The sequence below is a fragment of the Trichechus manatus genome, unplaced genomic scaffold, assembly GCF_000243295.1.
Source record: "Trichechus manatus latirostris isolate Lorelei unplaced genomic scaffold, TriManLat1.0 scaffold00035, whole genome shotgun sequence".
NCBI classification, from domain to species: domain Eukaryota; kingdom Metazoa; phylum Chordata; class Mammalia; order Sirenia; family Trichechidae; genus Trichechus; species Trichechus manatus.
This window is the reverse complement of record NW_004443971.1, coordinates 8,424,011-8,436,202: the sequence shown is the minus strand read 5'-3', so window position 1 is coordinate 8,436,202 and position 12,192 is coordinate 8,424,011. Positions and strand designations below refer to the sequence as shown.

Sequence of the window (12,192 nt, the reverse complement as noted above, 5' to 3'; positions counted from 1 at the left end):
TGAGTGGGACGAGGAGGATCAGAAGCAGTGGGAGATACACCCACAGGCAACAGGCATGGGTAAATAAGGGAGAGGCCGACTGCCGTCTTCTTTATTCAGAGTTTCCAAGTAGCCAGTACGTCCTCCAGTTTAGCAGCTCTCGTGAGCAGAACACGTGTCATGGAAGCTCAAGTGCCTCACACTCAGTGTTTGTGGTTTGAAGTCAGAACCCATGAGAGTTTTGAGGCTGATTCGCAGTGCCTTACCGATTACCGTAAATACTCTTCTCCCAGGGGCACCAGGCCCAGGAACGGGTTCTAGGGCTGGGCGTGGTCGGGGAGCCTTGGGCTATTGGAGGACTCTCCTGCAGGCTTATTTTGGGGCTCTACTTTCCATTTCCACTTTTTAGTCTTTCCTGTCTCTCTCTGTCCTTCAGTTCTGAGGAGCAGTTAAAAAACCCTGCTTCTTCTACTTTCTCAGTTTTTAGAACAACTTCAGAAGTAAAAATGGACATTTCCAAGCCCACCTAGCCGGGATTTATCCAATCAAATGAATACATTTGCATTCCCTTCTCCTCTTACCCCATGCAAAATGGACTGGCAGAAGCAGTAGGTGGATTCTTATTGATCTGACTAATTTAGAAATCACTTTGATAAGGCAGGTACCCTTTTAGGAACTGAATCAGGCATTGCATGTTCCAATTAAAGCTTGAGCCCTGGTTGCCCATGAGACTGTGGGAGATTCTCTATAGAATGAGTAAAAACAGAAACTTTCTGTTTCCAGAGCTGGCTTAAGAATCTTTGAGGCCCTCTGATGTTTCTAAGCTTCAGACATAGTTTAAACTAAAACATCACTCAACCAGTTGTTGTTGAGTCAGCTCCAACTCATGGCGACCCCATATGCATCAGAGTAGATCTGTGCTCCACAGGGTTTTCAATGGCTGACTTTTAAAAATAGATCACCAGGCCTTTCTTCTGAGGTGTCTCTGGGTGGACTCGAACCTCCAACCTTTCAGTTAGCAGCTGAGCGCGTTAGCTGTTTGCACCACCGGAGGACTCCCAAACCACCACTAAACTTTAAGATAAGTTTAAGAAAGTATGACAAGTTTCTGCTAATTTTTTTGATGATTGTATCAGTGTTTTTAAAAATGTTATTCTTTCAAAAAAATTAAAGAGAATCTGTTTGTGCCTTGGATTTTGGGTGACCTGGGACTGTTCCTAGTAGACACCTTGAGTTTAGGAGCCTCAAAGAGGGGACTGGACATAAATTGGCATCAAGTAGTCAATTCACAATTTCACAAAGGAGCAGCAAAGCGCTGGGCACTGAAGCCTCTCTTATATGCCAGACTTCGTATACCTCTGAAAGGAAAGGCTGGGCTTGCCTTTGACACCTCACAACACTGGGTCCAAGTGTCTGTTATTGGAAACCACATGGTGTGCCCTGTCTTTGGGAGGGTCTTTGCAGCAGAGGTTGGTGGTTAAATGTGTGGGTCCTGGAGTCAGACTGAATTTGCAACCCAGCTCTACCACTTACCGCTTGTGTGACCTTGGGCAAGTTCCCAAGCTTTCCTGTGCAGCAATGTCAACAATTAGAGATGATCGTTGGTACTGTAGAGTTGAATGAGGTAGTAAATGCACACAAGTGCTTAGATGAGCATCTGGCACAGAGCAAGCAGTGGGTACATCTGTTGCTGTTGAGATTGCCTGTGGGAATGCTCAGCTACTCAAGCTGGATGTATCTCTTCATGGACTTGAAGACTCACAACAGGAGGTTACGGGGGACAGAGGAGTCAATCCCGTAGTAGAAAGAACTCTGGCTCAGGCCTTTAGGAGACCTGACTTCCAGCCTTGGACCTGCCACTCTGGAGCCCGGCACAAGTTCCTTTGCATCCCTAGACCTTGCTTTCTGCATCTGAAAGTGGGAAGCTTGACAGAGTGGTTTTCCAAAGCTAACATCCTGTCCCTACCCCCAACTCCCATGCCTACTGTCCTTGGCAGGAGGCGGTTGGCATGTGTGGTTCTGAGATGTACTTTCCCTCTCTGGTGAGCACAACACCTGGCCCCCACAGCCTCTTCCAGCTTGTGGCCTCTGCCCAGCCCTGGAAGCGTCATTCTGTAAGAGAAACAAAACCTTTTCCTCAGGCAGCTTTTGCGTGTATTCACCTGTATTTCCTTTTCGCAATCCTGGCCCCCAGGGCTCTTGAGGTTGCAGTTTCATTGTGAGTCAGGGCTGCTGAGAGCAGTGGAAATGAGGGGCCTCCGACTTGGCAGGAGGACGTGATGCTGCCTTTTCCTCAAGAGCGCGGCCTGGGGTGGTAGAGGAGGCGTGGGAGGATGGTGATCACCTTCCGGAAGTGGATTTCTCACATTGACTGTTTCAGGGAGGAAAGAATATTACTGGAAAGCCCTAGAGATCGCTTCTCATCTCTTTCAAAAGGGCCTTCACGTTCTCAAGAAATTATCTGCACCGTGTGGTAAAGTGTCTGTGTCGCTTTGATATGGGCGTAAGGCAGGGATAGTACTGAATCAAAGAGGAAGTGCTCTTGGTGTGGCTGGCTCATGAAATGGCTCTCAGATGATTGGGTTTCCTTGATGGAGGTGCATGTGAGGGCTAGATTCCAATGGCAGAGCCCCATGAGGCCAGTCAGAATGCTGCTTCAGTCCCCGGGGGTTTGCCAGCTACCAGGCTCTTAAGTGTTGAGTAAAGGTCCCCGATCCCTCAACTGTATCCCATAGGGAAAAAGAGAGAAGGCAGGGAGGAGTGGCCAGTGCTGGAAATGAGATATTTGACCATCGTGGTGAAAACGAGATTGTAGGTTAACACCCACCTCACGCAGGCTCTGAATCAGCAAGAAGATCCATGGAGCCAGTAGGTGGAGACTTATGGACAGAAACACATGGATAGTGTAGAAGTCTTCAGGCCACCCCAAAGTCAGAAATGCCTGTTTTCTGTGCACTTGAATGGCAACTATTTGTTCTTCTTCACCCTTGCTTCTGAGGAGTGTTCATGAAATAACCAGTAGCTTCTAGAAAGCCAGAGAGGTCAGATTCAGAGGTGGGAAGGAAGCTATGGAAAAAAACGAGGAACCTTTAGGTGTGCTGACCCCAGAGGTAGAATCCAAGGTGGGCTGGATTGTGAGCTGGGACAGGTGGAGTGGAGGGTAGGTCATCTGGGAGCACTTGGTGAAGTAGGGCAGAAGGCTGGGGGTGTTCAATACGGGGTCGAGAGCCACAACCAGAGCTTCTGTTTCATTTCATTTCTTTCAGAGGAGAAAGTAGAGAGGGATCTCCCAGAGAAAGAGTGGAGTGTGATAGGAGGTTACCCAAGACAACTTTGTCTCCAATGTTGCCCAAGGCTGGTCATATGTCCAGTAGGAGAAAGAAATTCTCCTTTATAATCTTGTAGACCCCACCACCCGAGAACCCAAACTGAGGTTGGTGTTATTTGTAGTATAGCCCAGTTGCATTGTAGGTTAAGCGCTAATCAGTATTTATAAAAAGAGTTTCTATGAAGATGTTGTTCCAGGTTAGAAAAAAGTGACCTACAAACATCTGTCCATAACCTGAAAGCTACCTGCACTGAAGTGCGTGAACATGTACCTGGTCAAAGGGGCCGCATGATATGGACTGTGTGTTGGGGAGGGGTGGTGATGAGGGCATGGGCTGAGGAAATGGGAGGGAAGGGGTGATAGGACATCTTTAGAGGGGTGTCATGGGCAAACTAGCCTCCTTGTAGCTCTGCCATTGGAATCCAGAACCCCATATACATCTCCACCAAAGAAACCTTATTATATGTGTAAAATGGAGATAATAATAATAACGCCCACCTCCTAGAGTGGTTATGCCACCACCTGTCTGTCAGCTTTTTGTACTGTGGTGGCTTACGTGTTGCTATGATACTGGAAGCTACGCCACTGGTACTTCAAATACCTGCAGGGTCACCCATGGTGGACAGGTTTCAGTGGAGCTTCCAGACTAAGACAGACTAGGAAGAAAGGCCTGGTGATTTACTTCTGAAAATCGGCTAATGAAAATCTGGCTCACAACAGAATGTCATCAGATACAGTGCTGGAAGATGAGCCCCCTAGGTTGGGCGCGTTACACAATGGCTGCAACAGTGGACTCAAACATACCAGCAATTATGAAAATGGTGCAGGACTGGGCACCATTTCATTCTATTGTACTTAGGATTGCCATGAGTTGGAGCCAACTTGATGGCAGCTAACAACAGACTAGGTAGAGGAGAAAACTGGGATAAACAGAGCGAGTACTCAATGACTGCTCTTGTTGGTGTTGTGTGCAACTCACAATGACCCTACATAAAGAGTAGAACTGCCCTACAGGGCTTCCTAGGCTGTAATCTTTATGGGAGCACATCCCCAGGTCTTTTCTTCCACGGAGCTACTGCTGGGTTCAAAACACTGACCTTTCAGTTAGCAGCCAAGCATTTAACCATCGCACCACCAGGGCTTCTTACTCAATGATCGCTACCTGGCAATCCCATTGCTTATGCTATGACTACTACAACCACTACCACGACTTTCGAACAACTATTACTGTTGATACCCCAATTTTGCTTTCCCTTCTGGGCCTCGTGAAATAACTTTGAGCATCCAAATGTCTGTGCAAGGGGAGGAAGAGTTGACAGCACCCCTGAGTGTGGGTAGTGGCTGCTGGGGACTCACCAGGCAGGGTCCTTGGTGGAGGCAGATGAGCTGGGGAGCAGGACAACGGAGCTTCTGGACGCGATGACTACAGCCAGAGCTTCTGTTTCGTTTCATGTAAAGTCAGAGGACTTTAGAGTAAACCGTAGGGAGGAGTTGAGGCTGGGCTGCCACAAGCCACACGGAGCGAGCCAGAGCTTACTCCTGCAGGCTGTAGTGGTAGTAGCGCAGGAGCAGTACGAGGCTGCAGGGCCCACTGTAGCCAAGAGTTGGATCTGTGGGAATGGGGTGAGGGATACTGAGCTCTTCACCCTGCCCCCACCTCTGTATTTCCCAACTTGAGTGAGCCTCAGTTTCCCTCTCTGTGAAATGGGGAGAGCATTCGTTTCTTTCTCCTCCCTTGTACAGGATCAAAGAGGCTTGCCAATAGGTTAAATCCTTTAAGGCCACAGAATAGCTAAAGACGTGAAAGAGTTAGCCCCTTTTGTGGTCTTGTCCTTGACTCAGGGAGGGAGGCCCTGGTGGCTTTTCCCAGAGTCCGAGACAGGAATAGGCCCCTGGAGTTTCCCCTACCCAGCCATGGCGTAGACCATGAGACCACACAGCCTTTCCCTGGGCTGCACTGTCATCTCCACCTCGCTGTGTTGGGCTGCCACGCCAGTGTTACTTTCCTTTCTTCCAGCATCCTTCACAGCCATGGGAACCTATGCTTTTCAGTAAGCTTCCTTCTAAAATCCCCCTCTGCTCAGGGCTCTCTGGGATCCTGTGGGCCATCCTTCCTGGCGACATGGCTGGGGAAACACACTGGTCTGCAGACCTGTTATTCATCCCTGGGACTGAGGCAAACTTAAGCAATCTTATCTGTTGTGAGTGTGAGTGTGAGGGTGTGCTTGTGTGTGACTCTTTGCAGCTCTCCTATGACTAATGCCAGCCATCTGAAGCCCTATATTGTGTGTCTACTATGTGACATAGACTTGACACATCCTACCCAAGGCCCTGAGCCCATGGACCCCTGCTGATGCCCACGGCCAGCTACCACCTGATTTGGTTGGTTTTCCATTGTCATCCTTTGATTTCTTACTCTGTGCAGGCTCTTTATATGATTTCATTTTAAGTTTTACAACAACCTCAAGAGTTTATTATTAACCTCATTTGACAGAAGAGTAAAACGAGGCTCAAGCAAGTCACGTGAGTTACACAGTAAGTGGTGGAGGCAGAAATATGAATCCAGATTTGACCTCAAAACTTAGACCTTTAATAAAACCCACAAACTATAAAACCCACAGCTTCTTTTAAGAGTAGCCATACCTACTCACTGAACTTCCCCTTTTGGAAACTACTAATCTACTCCTCTTCATTCCTTCTTAACCTCATCCACTCCCCGCTCCTCCACCCATCTTCCCAATACATTGTTCCAGAAAATATTGCCATGCTTTCATACCTTCTAACCAGCATCTTCTAGGCAGCCATCCCAGAGTCCAGCAAGCCTTGGAGGTTGAAAATAGTCCAGTTTAAATCCAAAGGGCTCTTACCCATGTAGATTATTTTCCCAGCACGCCCCCTTACAAAAAGCCATCGAGTCACTTCCGACTCATAGCCACCCCATAGGACAGAGTAGAACAGCCCCAAAGGGTTTCCAAGGCTGTAATTTTTACAGAAGCAGATTGTCACATCTTTCTCCCATGGAGTGGCTGGTAGGTTGGAACTTCTGACCTTTTGGTTAGCAGTTGAGCGCTTAACCACTGTACCACAGGGCTCCTTCCACCCTTAGAAGGGAGACTTAAAGCATTTTTTCACTAGAAGGGTTCAAGGGGTCCTCTGGTCCAGGTCCATGTCTTCAAGCAAGGAAATGATTAAACGTTCTGGCACTAATTCTTGCTTATTCCTTTCCTGAAGTCTTTCAGAAAAGATTTCATAATGTTTAATTATCCTGGTGTTCAAAAACTATTTCCTTAAGTCCCAAAAAGCCCTCTCCTGCTTTATCATAAGCCTGTTGGCTAGTGTCGTGGAGCACCAGGAGGGTCCAGATAATCAAAACCTTCCATTATCATTTGCCCTGATATGTGGGAATAATATGTATGCTCTCCACGTGACTGGTAGCTCAAGGATGACAAAGTGCCCTCCCATGTATTATATCAATAAGGAGTAGGCTGCTTAGTCCAGTTTTACAGATGAGGAAACCGAGGCTTAGAGAGGTTATTTGACTTGCCCAAGGTCATATAATCAGAATGTATCAGAATTCAGATCTGACTCCAAGTCGAGTGCTTAGAACTATGAGAGCTGAAAGGAATTTTGGAATCTATTTTCCAGTTTATTTCCATGCCAACCGTCTCTCTTTACAGACGAGGACACTGAAGTCCAGAGCCTTGAAAGTGGCCGTGTAGGCACTAGTACTTTGACCTCTTGATCAGCGGTTCTTTTCTTTACCCATATCACCATGCCAAAATGCGGAGTGTGGCTTCAGTGATTTTTAAAATGTTAAAAAATGCCAGGAGGGTTGCAGTTCTCCCATGGTGCCATCTTCTCAGGATCCCAGAAGAAACCTGAGTCCGTGGTGTCCTGTCACTGCTGAGAGTCAGCCGCTCTCGTGGGTTGTTGCCTGCCCAGGGACATGCTTTAGCTGCCACCTCCACTGCAGTGAAAGGAAAATGCCCCCGCCTCCCGAATAGAAAAAGAGGAAAAAAACCAAAAACCCAAGCCTGGTAACCATATAAGATAAATATCGTTGAGTCTCAATATGGTTCATCGGCAGAATTTTCCCCAGCACCAACGGCCTGTGTCAGATTGAGATTTTCCACTCCGGCTACTGTGATTTGGTTGTGGCACCCTTGCTTTCTTTCCTTTCGAGGGAGACAGACTCTGACGCAAGTTTAGGGCCCTGGCAGGTGTCTGGGGCTTTACAAGCCCATCTCCTGCCTCTGACACCTCATCCCCTTGGCCCCAACATTCCCCTCCCCCTCTGACAGAGCCACATCACTTGAGCAGAAGCAGTTGGAGGTGCTGGAAAGGAGCTAGGGTTTCATCATCTTCACAATCCCCTTCAGGCACACAGGAGGATTGAAGGCAAGACCCACGATTCCATGTGGGTTTCTCTTAGCATGGAGTCAGGAAGTTTAGGATGGCTTGGTAGATGGAAATTGATATCTTTGTTTATCCCTTCTTTCTAAGTTGTTCCCTCTTGTATGATGCTTGTGAGATATTTGTGGGCAGGGGGGTTTCCCAGGATGGGTCAGATATACCATCCCGTCTGCTAATTCTAATATGAAAGATCAACATTACCCGTCACCTATAATAGTCAGATTCCAATTGGAGCGCCGGAGTGGCCTCTTTCACTTCCTCCTGGGCTGGTCTAGCTTTGGTTTTCTTCTTACCATGCCCAGCCCCTCTCTTCCTGTGCCCCATGCCAGGCCTCTCATATCTTCTCCCCAGCTCTCTGGCTTCCAAAGGCTCAGTGTGGCATCCTTTTCAAGAGCTTCACCCTTACCAAATGGTACCTTCTCCTTCCCCTGAAAAAGCTCTGCTTTCTTAATGGGAACTGACCAACTGGATGTTTTTAAAACTGGATTATGACTATAATCTCTCTCCCTCACAGGAAAACTCTTATATTTTTAACTGATACTATCCCAGACAGGAGCCCTGGTAGCAGAGTGGCTAAGAGCTCGGCTGCTAACTAAAATGTCGACAGTTTGAATCCACCAGTTGGAATCAACTCAACGGCAGTGGGTTTGGTTTTTTTGGTTTACCCCAGTTAGGGTGTCTAGGGTGGGTGGAGTATTCCTCTTCCGTGTGTCTGTGGATATTGGAGCACGAGAGCGGTGCTGTGTTGGGCTTTCCTGGGCTGGTAGGATTTATCATCTCATGTGCCTCTCCCAATATGAAAGATGAACAGCACCAGTCAGCACAGGATCATGCCCAGTTCTTTGGAATTGCGTCATCATCCTAGTCATATCTGTGGCTTCTGAAGGCTGTAAGTTCAAGATGCCTTCTCTTTGTTCTAGGCTTCTGAGGAAGCCTGGGGAACAGCATAAAAAATCCACCCCGGGAATAATACAAGCAAACCAACCTCCCACTCACCTCCTGAGGGCACGCTGCTGGGTGTTCTTGAGCCTGGGGGCAGGTCTGATGTCCTTAGATCATCTTCTCCTTCCCCAATCCTGACCTGGGCATGGCCTCAGGGGCCCTGTTAAAGACAATATTTAGTTAGCAGTGACATATGCTCTCAGACAGGGCTGCCCTGGAAAAACTGGGTAACCAAAAGAGTGGCAGTTTGAATTCACCAGCTGCTCCTTGGAAACCCTATGGGGCAGTTCTACTCTGTCCTATAGAGTTGCTATGAGTTGGAATCAACTAGACGGCAATGGGTTTGGTTTTGGGATTGATTATTAGCCTGTCTTCCAGTTGGGGAAACCAAGGGTCAGAGAGGTTATGTGCCCAGGCAAGCTCACACAGCTAGTTAACTGTCGGAACCAGGATTTGAACCCAGGCAGTGCAGCTGCAGTGACCACACTCTGTTGCTTCTCGACAGAGCTATGGGGGAGCCAATTAGCAGATTAGGAAAATGGTAGGCTGTGGAATCAGAGAACTTTAGGTTCTAATTCCAGCTCTGCCAGCTTCTGCTGAGTGGCCTTGGGCAAACTGTGAAACTGCTGAGCATCAGTTTCCTCTTGAATCAAAGAGTCATAATAATACATTTCATAGGGTTGTGTGAAGATTAACTGAAATGAAGTACTTGAGGTGTCCCACATGGCACCTGGCATGTAGAAACCAAAAAAAACAAACTTGTTGCTGTTGAGTTGATTTCAACTCATGGTGACCCCATAAGTTACAGAGTAGAACTGAGGTCCATCAGGTTTTCTTGGCTGTAATCTTTACAGAAGCAGAATACCAGGCCTTTCTTCCACGGTGCCACTGGATGGGTTCCAACCACCAACCTTTCGATTAGCAATCGCGAGTAAACCATTTGTACCATCCAGGGACTAGCACATACATAGAAAGCACCCAAATAAATGTTAGTTTTCTTCCCCCTTTTTTGTCCCTCATCAGGAATGGTTTACATTTTAACAATGGTGGACGGAAGGGCTTTCAGGATCCACTGCAGAGTTGGGGGGACTTGTGTTTGCGTCTGTGAATGTGCTAGTGGGATACCCACACAGGACACTGAGGGTCAGCTAGGTCGCTCAGCTGGTCGAGGCCTTCTGCAGACGACGTTATAGTTCCTGACCCTCGAGCCTGTCCATCCCAGGCGGGTTTGCTATCCGAGGAATTTTGGGGGTGACAGTTTAACGTAAGGCAGCTGGTGGTGGCTGCTCTGGGGCAGCACGTGAGCCAAACCCCAAGAGGGAAAACCATGAATCAGGAGTCGTGTAGCAAGACAGGATTTTCCTTCAGGCCCTCTTTGGTCAGCGTGAGTCCAAGGTTCCCTTGAGGGATTCCCCGGCTGCACGCGCTGGCAGTTGTGATCTGTTAGAGTGCTTCCGATTCCCCCATCGGGCCTGACTCACTCCAGTCCCCAGATTACTCAGTGATGTTCAGCCCTCCATCAAGATGCTGCTTGGACAGTCAGATAGGACCTTCACAGCCCCACCTCACCCACCACAAGGCTGGGTGTGAGGCTGAACCAAATGGTGCCTGCTCTCAGTGCTAGGAAAGGTATGGCCTTCTTTCTACCCTCCATCTCACACCTGGAACCTCGAAAGCAGGAAAAACACAAAGGCTGGAAAAAATAACTGTAGTAATTATCAATGCTTTCTGAATCTCTGACACTACTGGATTAGTCATAGCCAAAGTTATGGTGATTGTGATGATAACATCTCGCTGGCCTCCTAACAGTTGGTGATAATTAGTTATAGCATCCAATCAACCCTTGGGTAGGAGCCAGAGAGGAGGCTGCCTACTGACAAGCAAGAGCCTGAGCACCAGGAGAAGGAGAGTGAGTGGGGACAGGGCTGACCCCAGGTGCAGGAAAAGGCCCTTGGGGATAAAATTAGTGTACCTGAGTCACGAGCTGACTCCCTAGGTCAGAGATCATCATTCAGTGTCCTAAGGTCGCCATGGTTCACGTCCTCTCTTGACTCCTCAGGAAGTAGATGGGCAATGTTCTCCAGCACCCTGGACACCACCACCAGGCCAATCTTACTCCATTATCATTACTCGCAAGCTACTCCCCAGTTCGGCCACTATCAGAGACCTCTCATTGGCCATCGAGTCGAGTCTAAGTTTATTTAAGCCCCTTAGTTTCCCCATCTGTAGAATAGAAATAAATATAGTATCATTCTTGTTGGGAGAATAAACATGAAATAACAGTTGGAAAGTTATTTCTAGGCACTGTGGGTAGCATATAGTAGGCATTCAACCAATGGTGGTTTATTTTACTCTAGCTTCTCTCTCTGCCTGTCCCCACCCTGTACTCTAACGTTCTGTCCTCTGCTCCCTAAACCACGCCCTCCAACCTCTCACCTACTCACTAATTTCCAAGCCACTGTTCATTAGATGTCCCTCCTCCACGAAGCCTCTTCCCACTGGTCCAGCTCTCCTTGCCTCCTGTCTTCTCTTGTTGTTAGGTGCTCTCAAGTTGTTTTTGACTCATAGTGACCCCATGTGACAGAGCAAAACCTCCCCAAAGGGTTTTCTTGGCTGTAATCTTTATGGAAGCAGATTACCAGGTCTTTCTCCCGGGTGAGTTTGAACTGGCAATCTTTTGGTTACTAGCCAAGCGCTTAACTGTTTCTGCCACCCAGGGACTACTAAGAGGTGCCTCCTACACGTCAATGATTTGCATATATGAGGTGAGTAGCTGCCTTATCTTTGCTTCCTCCTTCTCTGAGCCTCTTATATTACAGTTTGACCCTTGGTCATTGTGTACTCTCTTGGGTCCTCCCTACTTGTTGCATGAGTGTACGTTTTGTTTTCTCGTGTAGACTGTAGTTTCTCAAGCTCAGGAACTGAGCTCATTACTTCTTATGATCCCATGCCAAGAGGTCACTAAGTGAGCAATACATTCTTTAGAAGACACCTGGGGGGAGGTGGGGTGGGGTGGAGGTGGCAATGGAAAGTTACCCAAAGTGATGGGGAAACCAGCTGGGCACTTCTGTTTGGGGATTTCCCTGGACCGTGTTTCATGACATGTATCAGTCTTGTGCTTTGTCAAGCCGTAATCCTGCCATACTCCCTACTTTCCATACTTATTTCTGCCCATGGCACCCATTGGAATTGGCAAAGGTGATATGGGATGGAAAATATTAGGAATCAGGGCAAAGGCCAGTGAGTGCATCCTTCAGTGCAAGATGAGGGGCCCAGAAGCATCTTTGTGCTCTGCAGACCATTCAAACACCCAAACAAACCAATTGCCAGAGTCAATTCTGACTCATGGCGACCCCATGTGTTGCAGAATAGAATTTTGCTCCGTAGGGCTTCCATGGCTGTGACCTTTCAGAAGTAGATCACCAGACTTGTCTTTTGAGGTGCCTTTGGTTGAGTTTGAACCACCTACCTTTTGGTTAGTAGTCAATTGCTTAGTTGTTTGCAACCACCCAGTGACTGCAGACCATTCA

General features: G+C 47.9%; 1 long non-coding RNA gene across 1 annotated transcript; it reads right to left on the bottom strand.

Moving 5' to 3' along the window:
- Positions 1-5,285: 5,285 nt before the first annotated feature.
- Positions 5,286-11,272, bottom strand: LOC111820367 (uncharacterized). Its single transcript, XR_002823908.1, has 3 exons — positions 10,635-11,272; positions 8,717-8,822; positions 5,286-6,129 (listed from the first exon to the last, which is right to left on the bottom strand). It is a non-coding gene; the product is annotated as an uncharacterized LOC111820367 (long non-coding RNA).
- Positions 11,273-12,192: the final 920 nt, after the last annotated feature.